The 12,095-nt window shown below is 52.6% G+C and overlaps 1 long non-coding RNA gene across 3 annotated transcripts; it reads left to right on the plus strand.

Moving 5' to 3' along the window:
* The first annotated feature begins 527 nt into the window (after window positions 1-527).
* Window positions 528-11,840, plus strand: LOC308647286. Of its 3 annotated transcripts, none has more exons than XR_014021613.1 (4): window positions 528-772; window positions 1,024-1,134; window positions 8,570-8,691; window positions 11,337-11,840. It is a non-coding gene; the product is annotated as an uncharacterized lncRNA (long non-coding RNA). The 3 variants fall into 3 exon arrangements; XR_014021614.1 differs by having other exon boundaries at window positions 528-682; XR_014021615.1 differs by lacking the exon at window positions 11,337-11,840 and adding an exon at window positions 9,962-10,528 and having other exon boundaries at window positions 528-682.
* The last annotated feature ends 255 nt before the right edge of the window (window positions 11,841-12,095 follow it).

The following is a 12,095-nucleotide window of genomic DNA, read 5'->3' on the forward strand; positions in this document are numbered from 1 at the left end:
AAATACCCAGGTTTAGGCCCCCCCCCCAGACCAATTAAAAAAGACTCTCTAGGGGTGGGACCTCAGGGTACTATATTGTTTTAAAAGCTCCCCAGGTGATTCTGGTGTTTGGTCATGGCTGAGGACCACTGGAATAAATAAACGACTGAATGACCCAATGAATGAGCGTCTTTTGATTTACAAAAGGATTCGTTGCAGGATTCCTCTTTTAAAAACACATTCCCAAGGTGCATTTTCAATGTAATTTGATTTTAAGAAATTTGATTTACACCCAATACTGCCCAGACAATCTATTTTGTAAAGCAAGGAACATCTGTATTATCTATCAATTTTTTTTTATGGATTTGGGAATATTCTGTTTCTCCATTTAGAACTGAGCTGGATACTTGAGCAAAAATTGTATCATTTCCTGTGCTCTGAAAAAATGCTTTCTCCCACTCTGGCATTAAGAGACCATTTCCCGGCAATACGAAGCATGTGATTACTTCACGAGACACTTAAAAGCAGTTTTGAGAAGCATAAAAACATCATTGTCTGAGCTTCCTACACAAGTGACAGATGAAGACTCCAACTTGGTCCAGCCCCAGTGTATTAGCTGGTCGCTGGGCACAGGGGGGCACATAAGGGCCTGCTTCATAGGCATCAGAGAGAAGGCCACACACAGGACAAGGGACGTTCCGGGGTGAGTTGAAGTGGGCTGTGCTTTTGCAGGAAAGTGTTAATCCAGTGCTGGGAACGGGAGGACAGACTGACGCGCTCGGTTGAGGCTCAGGTAGGTGAGAGGGAGAAATGTCACAGCCTTTGAGCTTCGTGCTAGAGGGCGGAGAGTACTGCCACCAGGCAGAAGCTGGGGGTGGCATGCTGCAGAGGAGGGGACGGATGCGGGTCTGGGGGCTGCTGCAGAGGAGGGGCAGTCACTGGTGTTTTCTTCAGGGCTCTGTCTCCCTTAAGGTCTCCTTACTCCCAGGTCCCAGCTGGGCAGCCCCTGAGATTCCCTCTTCCTTCCCTGACCTCTGCTCCCAGATTAGCCCGGGGCTGCTGCAAGGAAGTGCCACACCCCAGGTGACTTCAAACAACAGGAACCTATTCTCTTGCAGTTCTGGAAGTTGAAGTTCAAAACCAAGGTGTCGGCAGGTCAGTGCGTCCCTCTGAACCTGTGGGTGTCTGTCCTAGCCCCTTCCCAGTCAGTTGACAACCCGTGTCACTCCCTGGCTCCTATGTGCGTCAGTCATTCCATCTCCCACATTCCCAGGTCATCTTCTTCCCGTGCGTCTCCCCTCTCCATGATGTCCATGGCCAAATGTCCCCTTTTCATAAGGACACCGGTACGTCAGGTCAGGCCTGGTCCTGGTGACCTCACCCTGACCTGATGTCCTCTGTGAAGCCGTCTCTCCCGTGGATGAGGCCCTGCCGTGGGGACCGGGGATTCACTATCTTTTGCTGGGAGCACAATTCAGCAGTGACAGCTGTAAAGTTGGAAGATGGCCCATTTCTGCCCTCATTTCTTAACTTTTTCCAGGTTTATCCCCCTCCCCGCCTCTCAGCATGTACGATGATTCTTCTCCAAAATTCGGCCTCCTCCTCCCCAGCCTCCCTCACGGCCTGCAGACCCCTGGGCGGGTTGGACGATGTGTGCAGCTCAGCCAGGGTTTCATGGGGGCCTTGCCCTCTGTCCTTCCTGGCCCTGTGGCTCGGCAGGCAAAGCTCCCCTCTCATCCCCAGCAGGACAAGGCGCTGTCCCCCAGCCCCAGGCTCTTCCCTAGCCCTCAGCCGCCCCTGGCCGTCTGCTGCAGATGCGGGGCTTGGCTGCCCCCACCTCTGGGACCATCCTGCCAGGCCCCAGATCCTCCCTTTCCCCCGTCAGTAGCAGCACTGCAGAGGTCACCAGGGCTTCCCCACAACCTCTGTCCTCTTCTTCTCTCTCCAAGATAATCCGAGCAAAGTCCCGCCTTAACTTGTCGGAATCTGTCCTTCTCGGCTGGCGGCTCCCTTCATCTGTCTCCTGTGCATTCTTGAGTGTCTGCAGCCAGAGCAGTATTTCTTCTCTCCCCTCGTCCCCTCCCCTCGGCCTCTCCCTGCCTTCCCGCTTTGCTCCTGGGTCGTCTGTTATTGACATCATGTCCCCCTCCACGTTCTTCATCCTGCGCAGACACCCTGTGGGGCTCCAAGGGACCTGGAGGACTTGGTTGGGGCCACTCAGGCCTTCTGGCTCCCCTCCACCATGGCACGGGATGTGTCTCCCTGCAGGGGAGATGCCTGCTCCTGGAGGCCCACGGGGGGTTCCACTCGGCCAACTTGGTTGGGGTCCTCCTGAGTGATCAGAGCTCAGTTCCACCCTCTGATGGGCCAGGGTGGATCCTCACTGTCATTACGTGGTGTGACGATGGCAAACTTCTTCACTTGAGAGTAGACTTCCCAGTCTCTAAGGGGACAGGGAATAGCATCTATCTCATGGAGGGGAGAGATGAGTCAGGTCCCCACAGGAAACAGGTGGCAATTTTGAAATAGAACATTCTGGGGTTCCTCGGGAAGAGTTTGTGTTCACCAAGTGGCAGAGTGCGGCCATCTGTAACTATCACAGGCCCTAAGAAATTGGGGTGATGGAGACAGGCAGTGGGGAGTTATTGGAATCCCAAAGAAGAAAGTCCTATAAAGTCAGCTGCCTTCAGAGAGCAGGGACCCAACCGGAGCACCGCAGCCAGCCCTCAGGGCAGGGGACAGAGGAGCAAAGATCCTGTCCCTTCCTCCTGCCACCTCCTGCCACCTCCTGCCACCTGGAGGGGCTGTGGGAAGTTGGGGGTGGTGTTGAAGGAGCCAACGGAGGAGTCAGCAGAGTTTCGTAAATCAGATGGCCTCGGGCATGCAAAGTCCAGCCCTGGCATGCTTCACGGGATCAGTAAGTGAAACCTCTCTTCTCCCCTCCTCCTCGTTTTACTTAGTCGAAGCCACGTGTGGTCTCTGGTCCTAGCTCTCCAGGTAAAGGAAATCCAGGAACAGCTTCCCCTCTGAATGGTTGAGGCGTGGTGACCAACTTCCGCTTCTCTTCAGGACCACCCCTGTGTCCACCCCGGCCTTAGCTGATGGGACCAGGATGGCCGGCCTCGCTCTACCCTGCCCACGAGACCCACCTGCCTCAGCAACTGGGCCTCAGCTGATGGGACCAGGGACAGGCACCTGAGTCTGGTGATTGATTGGATGGTGACTGACCCACCCCCCCAGAGCCCTCTTAGAGCTATCTAGTGGACAGGTGAGGGGGTGAGCAGCTAGGTGCAGGCCTGGGGGAGCCTGATGGAGGGCACCCAGCGTCACTATGATGGTGTTAGTAGAGACCGACTCTCAAGAGCTGGGGATCACCAGAGTTACTGCCCTGTCCCCAGTCCTGACCCTGCTGTCCCTAAGGTCTGGGGACAGCACTGACCTTTCCCTCATCTCTTTAGTGAACTTGTCCTGGCCTGCTGCAACCTCAAAGCACCAAACAAAAATAACACAACATTCTACAAGCAACTTTCTAAACGCTTCTCAGAACCCCTCCCTACCAAGGTCGCTCACAGGGCAGGTAGGCAGGAGGCCCCTCGGGGCTCCTGAGAGAGGTGCAAAGGTCTACCACGAAGGACACAGCCTTCTCTGGCTTGTCAAAGCACGAGGGGATGGAGATGAGGCCCTCTCAACTTTTAAGGACCTTACTTGATTATGCAGTTACTTAGTTTGTTATTTTTATAATCAAGACCCACTAATATGTTAAAGGAACTCATTCAAAATAAATACTGAACCAATATTTAAGCTATGCGGAGCCGTGGGGGAGGAGTGGGCATGGTCACCAGCCCGGCGTATTCCCTCACCCTTGCCAGGCAATTTCCATACCTTTTTATAATTAGTTGTGATTGTTTTCATCTCCAGATCCAAAATGTTTTACTCTGTGACACATCTGTTGGGCATTTGACGTGTGTTTTCTCCTTTCCCCTTCTGAATGGAAGGCCAGTCACGTGGGGCCAGCCTGCTCTTTAGTACCCAAGACCTCAGAGGTAGAGAGGGAAAAGGGACCAGAACCCTGGGCCCACGGCTCCTCAGTGCCGCTGCCAGTAGTCCACATGTCTGCCTGTCCCCTCTGTGTGAGCTGGGGGCACCTTGGGTCTCCTGAACTTTTTTTTTTTTCCCTAAATATTTATTTTGTGGTTGTAGTTGGACACGATACCTTTATTTATTTATTTTTATGTGGTGCTGAGGATCGAACCCAGGGCCTCACATGTGTGAGGCGAGCGCTCTACCACTGAGCCACAACCCCAGCCCTCTTTCTGCCTTTTAACCTCCTGCTGTCGTCTGGCCACTCCATAATCTGCAGCCTGAGAGGTGACACAGGGTACGCGAGTCTAACTCCCGCCCTACCTGCTGCTGGCCCTGAGATCTCCCTGTGCCTCCCTTTATTTGTCCATGAGTAGTAAGAGTCTCTAGGATTAAATAAGAGAAGGCAAGCAGCAGCACGATTCCTAGCATACAGTAAGTGCTCAATAAATGCTTGACATGAACCATTTATTATTGTTGGAACTGGAAATCATCCCACCCCACACGCTTCAAGGACCTTCTCTGTAGAAATAGGACCTGCCTCTTCTATTAACACTTGGTCTTTTTTTTTCTATTTTGATCTGGAGCTTGGTTGCTGGCTCCACCCAGCCCCTCTCCTCTCAATCCTTTTAAAAGCGTTCTCCACCTTCGAGCTCAGACTCAGAACATTTTTCCTTTTGTCATCTTCAGCAAGGTAAGTGGTGTGTGTGTTGCTCTCAGCTCTGCTCCTGGGCCTCAGCGTGCTGGTCGGGGCTGGGGACAGGGAGGGAGGGAGAAGCTCTTCCCTCAGACAGGAAATCCAGGTGGCCTCCAGGGATCTCAGTTGTCATGAGAAACCACATCTGTGCTGGGGAAGCTCGCGGATGAGATCTGTCATGTTAACATGTTCAGGGGACAATCCGGGGGACCTTAGACATGTTCACAGTCTTGTAAACCACCGTCCCCTTTCTACCCAATCTACTGTGACACGTTTCTCTCTCTTTTTTCTTCCCCCTCACACCATCTTATATGTAATTTTGCATAACCAGGAGGGTCTCCTACCATCTTCCGTGCTGCACACTTTTTAAAACATCAAAATGAATATAAAAATGTTTCAATGAACAAAATTATCAAAATTAAAAAAAAAATCAGGCTCAATAAACTGAAGTGAATTAAAAATTCTTGAAAATTATCACAGGGTCAAGAGAAATGGACCAACATAGCAACTCTTTTAATTGAAAATAATATTAATTGAGAAGTATTTTATAAAAATATTATTGACAAGTGCTTCTGTTAAAGCCAGAAAACTAAGATCATATCAAATCATGTTTGAGATAGCAGGAAATTATAATTTTCATCTCAAAATAATGTGAGGAGTTTTAATACACCTACTTCCTGATTTTTCAATAATCTTTCATCTGATCTAGTGTTCTGGGGTTGGGGAAATGTCTAAAACTGTACAAAAACACACCTATAAGAACATACATTTTTCCTTCTGCCTTGGGTCTCAGTACAGCTCTGCACAGCCCCATCACTGACCTTGCAAATATGAACTTTTTATATGGAACTTGTGGCATTAATGTTGATTTAAAAAATCATTTATGTTGACGACTGTTTTTTGGGGGGTGTTTTGTTTCGTTGGTGCCCCCTTCCTGTGTGTGCTTGAGGCAAGGACCTCACTTTCCACCCTCCAATCCTGGCCTTGCCCCAGAAGTGTCCAAGAGTCTCGGAAGACAGGCTTCCTGTGCCTCTGCAGAGGTGGGACGGGAAGACGGGGACCAGCACAGGCTTCTCGTCTCACCAGCGACAGCTCCCTGCTTGGCAGGACCCAGTGCAAAATGAAAACACGGGGCCTTGTTCAAAAATTAACAATTTCAAAACTATTTATCGGACAGAGGATTAATGTCCAAAATAGATAAAGAATTCAAAAAGCTGAACCTCAGGCTCAGCTACTTGGAAGGCCGAGGCCAGAGGAGAACAGTGTAAGAGAACAGCCTTGGCAATTTTAGGGAGACGCCGTCTCAAAAACAAACAAACAAAAAAGCACAAAATCTTGGGCCATTAGGGAAACGCAAGTCAAAACTGTCTTGAGATTATCAAGAAGGACCAACAATAACAGGTGCAGGTGAGGATGTGGAGAACGAGGCTCCTCTCCACCCTTGGTGGGAATGCGGGTGAGCCCAGCTCCCGAGAACTGTCCGGAGGTTCCTCACAGCCCCACACACAGGGCTGGGCTGGGGCTCCGTGGTGGAGCGCCTGCCTGGCATGTGTGAGGCACTGGGTTCGAGTCTCAGCACCGCATACAAATAAAAATAAAGTCCCATCGCCAACTAAAAGAAATGTATATATTTTTAAATCCACAGTTAGAACCACCAAGTGATGCATACTTCCTGCCTGTGGCAGCTGGAATCTGGAATGTCCCTCAGAGCTCCTGTGTGGAGGGCTTGGTCTGGGGGAGCGGTGCTTAGAGGTGGGGATTTGGGGAAGTGATTGGATCCTGAGGGCTCTGACCTCATCGGGGGACGAACGCATTGATGCGTGGATATCGCAAGAGGTACAGACTACAGGAGGCTGGCCTCCTTGGAGGAATGAGGCCGCTTGGGGAGTGCCCTAGAAGGATGTGTCTGGTCCTTGGCCCCTTCCTTGCTCTCTGCTTCCTGCTTCCATGAGCTGAGCCCTGTGCCCCACTCTGCCCTTCCACCTCCGTGACGCTCCACCCCACAGGCCCAGAGCAGTGCAGCAGCCAGGGTCTGAGAGCTCTGAACCCAGGAGCCAAAGTAAATCTTTCCTCCTTTAAGTTGGTTTTCGGGGATATTGAGTCACAGTGATGGACAGGGGGATAGCACAGCCCTCCAGGTGTGTACCCCACAGGAGGGCACGGGTGCCACCCACAGCACTGTGCCCAATAGTCAAGTCATGGAATCGGCCCACGAGGCCATCCACAAATGAAGACAAGGTGGTCAATGGAATATTATTCAACCACAAAGAAGAGTGAGATAGCGTCATTTGCAGGAGAATGGATGAAACGTCATGGTCAGTGAGCCCTTCTGAGACAGCATCTCATGTCTTCTCTCCTAGGTGAAGTCCAGGGGGAAACAGGACCTGAAAGTAGAAGGGGGGGGTATTAGGAAAGGGGAAGGGGACCAGCAGGCCTGCATGGAGATGCCACAGTGAAACCCACGATCTGTACACCTACTAGAGTTAATAATTACTATAATCATTCAAAGATTCAAGGTGGTGGCAGCAGAGCCTCAGGACTCTTGCTGGCCCTTCTGAGCGTGGCGGGGCCCATGTCCCTGCTCAGGTGATCTCCTGTGAAGCTGGCTCTGCTCTCCCCCGACCAGCTGCAGGGTCTAATCAGAGGCCACCAGAAAACATGCAGCCTGAGATCCTCTGCAGGCAGCTCCTCGGCTGCCTCCCCCTGAGCGTGGAGCACGGGGCTTCGCCTCCCTGAACAGAGGGGGACCCATCGCTCTTCCCCTCATTCCTCCACCCTTTCATTCGCTCACCATTCACCAAGCCCGCGGAGTCCCTGTGTGCCAGGCACTGTGCTAGGCCTCCAGATCCAGGAAAGAATAGCACCAAAGCCCTGTCTTGGGGCCTTAGGGGACCTGGTTAGAAGAGATGCCCACAGTGCAGGTGCTTCCCAGGACTGGAAGTAAAGCTCAGGGCAAGGGCTGAGGAGTAGCCCGGTGCTGTCCCCACCCTTCCTGCTAACCCAGGGGCCGACAACTGGCGTATCCACGGCTCTGCAGGAGAAGGGGCACACGGCTCTGCTCTCTAACCAGGAGTGGGGTGCAAGAGCCCTGACTCAGGGGTCAGGGGTGCAGCTCCTCCACCTATCAGCCCAGAGGCCTGCACAAGCTGTCCCCTTGCCGCAGTCTGGCTGGGCACAAATCACGAGCCACTCAAGCCGGAGCAAACTTTATTTCCGAACTCCACCAGCACACTCCCCGGGAACTCTCCCGAACTCCACCCACGCAGCTCCTCTAGGAACACACCACAAACCACCACACACCAACCGGAACTTCCACCACCGGAACTTCATGCGAACTCTTCAGGACTCCCCGCCAGAGCTCAAGCGGAACTCAACGGGAACTCAAAAGTCATCATCTTCATGGCTCGCTGTGTCACCTCTCAACCACTACTTCTGGCAAAAATACCAGGCGTCATCCCGACTCAGCCGTGGCCCTCAACATCCCCTCCCTGGCAAAGTGGAAAGCAATTTTCTGGCCACTTCCCAAGTGTCCAGGGAGCAAATCAGTGAATGTTTGTGAAGTCCCCATCCACTCGAGGGAGCCATCTTGTGAATGGATTGGGCTGTGGATCCAGGCACCAAGAGCCACCGCCACACAGCTGTTGGGCTATTTTACAGCCAGGCAGCAAGCCCTGGCGTGCAGCCCCAAGCCACCAAGCCCTGTGATATTGGTGCCACCTTAAGGATCATTAAGCTTTTCTATATATTCTATTTGTCCCTTCCTCCAGAAGGAGATACTTTTTTTTTTTAAAAGTTTTTATTTGTTCTTTTTAGGTGGACATGACAGTACAGTGTATTTCGACCTATCCTACATATGTGGAACATAACTTCCCATTCTTGGGGTCGTACGTGGTGTGGAGTTTCTCTGGTCGTGTGCTCATAGGAACACAGGAAAGGTATGTCCGATTCATTCCACTATCTTTCCCATTCCCATCCTCCCTCACTTCCCCTACTCCCTGTCCAATCCCCAAACCTCTGCCTACCCCCCTATTGTGAGGCAGTATGCGCATGTCAGAGAGAGCATTTGGCCTTTGGTTTTTTGGAACTGGCTTATATCACTTAGCATGATAGTCTCAGTTCTATCCATTTACTGGCAAATGCCATAATTTCATTCTTATTTATGGCTGAGTAATATTCCATTCTGTATATATTCCACAATTTCTTTATTCATTCATCTGTTGAAGGGCACCTAGGCTGGTTCCATAGCTTAACTATTGTGGATTGAGCTGCTATAAACAATGATGTGGCTGTGTCACTGTAATATGCTGATTTTAAGTCCTTTGGGTATAGACCCAGGAGTGGGATAGCTGGGTCAAATGGTGGTTCCATTCCCAGTTTTCCAAGGAATCTCCATACAGCTTTCCCTATTGGCTGCACCAATTTGCAGTCCCACCAGCAGTGTATGAGTGTGCCTTTTCCCCACATCCTCGCCAACACTTATTGTTAAATGTATTCTTGATAATTGCCATTCTGACTGGAGTGAGATGAAATCTCAGTCTAGTTTTTATTTGCATTTCTCTAATTGCAAGTGATGTCAGACATTTTTTCATATATTTATTGACTGAGACTGTTTCTTCTGTGAAGTGTCTGTTCAGTCCCTTTGCCCATTTATTGATCGGGTCACTTGCTTTTCGGTGTTGAGTTCTTTGAGTTCATTATCCTGGAGATCAATGCTCTATCTGAGGAGCAGGTAGCAAAGATTCTCTCCCATTCTGTAGGCTCCTCTCCATGTTCCAGAAGGAGGTCGTTGATACTCAGTGCACTTTCACAAATAAGAAAACTGAGGCCCAGTTACATTGAACCCTAAGTCACTGGGCTATTTGGGGGCAATCTGAGATTTGAGCTCCTCTGTCTCTGTGTCCTGTCCCCCTGTGGTTACATCTCAAGGCTTCCGCAGGGCCTTCTGCTCTGCCCTTCTCCCAAATCTGGCCCTGGGAAGGAATTCCAGGCAGGAGGAGTTTCGTCAGCCTCTTGTACCTGCTCCTGTGTCCCTCGTCCCCATCCCTGGCCTCCTAAGTCACCTGTTGTGTCCTCCTGCACTCCTAGCAGCACAGAAGCGGCATTTGGAAGGAAGAGCTTAGGGCAGGCAGGCTGGGCCTGCAGTCCCACGTGCACTTGGCTGGGCATCGACCTTGACCCTGACCTTCCTGCATTCTTCTGCACAAGGGACAGTGGGCCCCTTGGCACCAGGCTGCGGCGAGCACCTCCTGGGGAGGAACGTGCAGAAGGACCTGGGTGTGGAAGGTGCTTCTTCCCCAAACAACAGCAGCCTTGTCTTCACCCTGAGCCCGTCCGTCAGTCAGGCAGCGTCCGCCCTGCCACTCAGCCCAGCGAGTCCCTCGGCCTGGCAGGTCCCACCCTCGGCCTGAAAGGTTGGTTAGAGGAACCCCCATGGCACCTGCTCCAGAGTCGCCCCAGCCCTTCCTCCTGGCTTACAAGTGCCTGAGAATCCTCGGGTGTTCCTGAGGCTGTGCCCAGTCCAGCAGAACACCCTGGGGAAGCCTGGTCCCTGCCGCCAGGAGAAGGCCTGAGCTTCCAGCTGAGTGGGCCTGATTCCCAAGGCTCCTCTCTGGCCAGTCCCCGTCCCCTGTGGCCTGTGGCCCAGCCTCCCTGGTATCCACACTCCCGGTCCTCCGCCTGGGGCCCGTGACCATGCATGCTCAGAAGCTGGTCACAGGAGTGGACTGCCCTCGGCTATTCCCGTCACACACCGAGCGCCTGCTGGGAGCCAGGCGCCTGCTGCGCTAGAACGATCCCACCTCCTCGGGTCTCCACTGCCTGTCTGCAGAGGCATCCACAGAGGCCGAGAGGCGACCCGCAGCCAGCACAGGCCTCCGGCCTCTGCAGCTTTCCCTGGGACATGCCTCACCTCCACCCTCCTGAGCAGTGCCTGCTGTCTGGGCAGTGTGCACTCTGGGAGGACTTTCTGGAGGAGGAAGAGGCTGAGACTGATAGGAGCGCATTCCTCCCCCGGGAGGTGCCGAGACATCGACCTCTCCAAAGGGTTCCATTCTTTTCCCCCTTCCTGGGGTTTGAGTCCCTGGTGTAAGCCCTGATGGGCTTTTTCACTCGCTAAGTGGAGACAAGGTGGTTCCAACGGGGAAGTGATGGAGATGGCATGGCCTTGTGGACCAAATGCCGGTGCTGGGGGACGCAGCCCGGTGGGCACATATCCTGGGGTCGCCCTCCTGACGGGCCACATATCCCGGTTGGCTCCACTGGAACCAGCTTTGAGGACCAGGGCCCAGGGCTCATGCTGCTTCCTCCTGCTCACAGGGGCTCGAGTTCGAACCCTGCCTGGGCCTTGTCTCTTGGCCCCTCCGATGGACCCTCCACGTGGACTGTGGGGAACTTTCATTTCTCAGGGTCACTTTGCGTGTGTGGTGAAATATGGATGACCTACAATTGATCACTGAAACCCTTTTAAAATGCACAATGTCTTGGCTTTCAGGAGTTCACACTGTTGTGTGATCTATCTTTTCTTCTCCCCAACCGAAACTCTGGACCCTCTAAACAACAACTCCCCATCCCCCCACCCCAGGTCTCCCCCATTCTCCTTCCTGCACCCACGTGTTCCACGACTCGAGGAGCCTCCTGGACGTGAACCGTACATGAGCTCTCCCTTGGCGTCTGGCTTATTTCACCCACAGGATGTCTTCAGGGTGCATCCATGTTGTATCGTGTGCCAAAATCTCCTGTCTTCTTCGGGCTGAAGAACATTCCATCGTGCGGAGACGCGGCATTTTGTTTATCTGTTCACCCCTCCGTGGGCACGTGGGTCGTTTCCTCCTTTGGGCCATTCGGAGTCACGCTGCTCTGAACCCTGGCGAGACACACAGCCATTCACGTCTTGCTCTCTGAGCTCTGGGCCTCTACCCGACGTGGAATTGCAGGATCGTAGGGTAGCTCTGTGCATAAGGTTTCCGGGGGGGCCACCATACTGCTTTGACGTTCTTGGGGTCACATTGTCCCTGCTTCTTTCGGCCCCTGTGCCCTGACTACTTCTTCTGTGACTGGCACCACCTCTGCTGAAAGCCCAGAAAGAAGGGAGAACGGCAGCGCACGCCCGAACCTCCCGCAGACACCAGAAGAGCAAGCAGGAGCACTCGAGGCCTAACCCTGAGCGTGGTTCAGTGCCAACCGATGTGCACGGCTTGCCCTCTTGCACTGCCTTGGAGTGTGCCTGTAATCGTGGATGATTGTATTACTGTTCACCAGATGCGTGGTAGACCTCTCCATATAAAAAGCCATGATTTTTCTTTTGCCAAAGGACTTGGGAAATACCTATTTTGAAACTCTG

This window comes from Spermophilus citellus, assembly GCF_964194105.1.
Source record: "Spermophilus citellus genome assembly, chromosome: 4".
Classification (NCBI taxonomy): domain Eukaryota; kingdom Metazoa; phylum Chordata; class Mammalia; order Rodentia; family Sciuridae; genus Spermophilus; species Spermophilus citellus.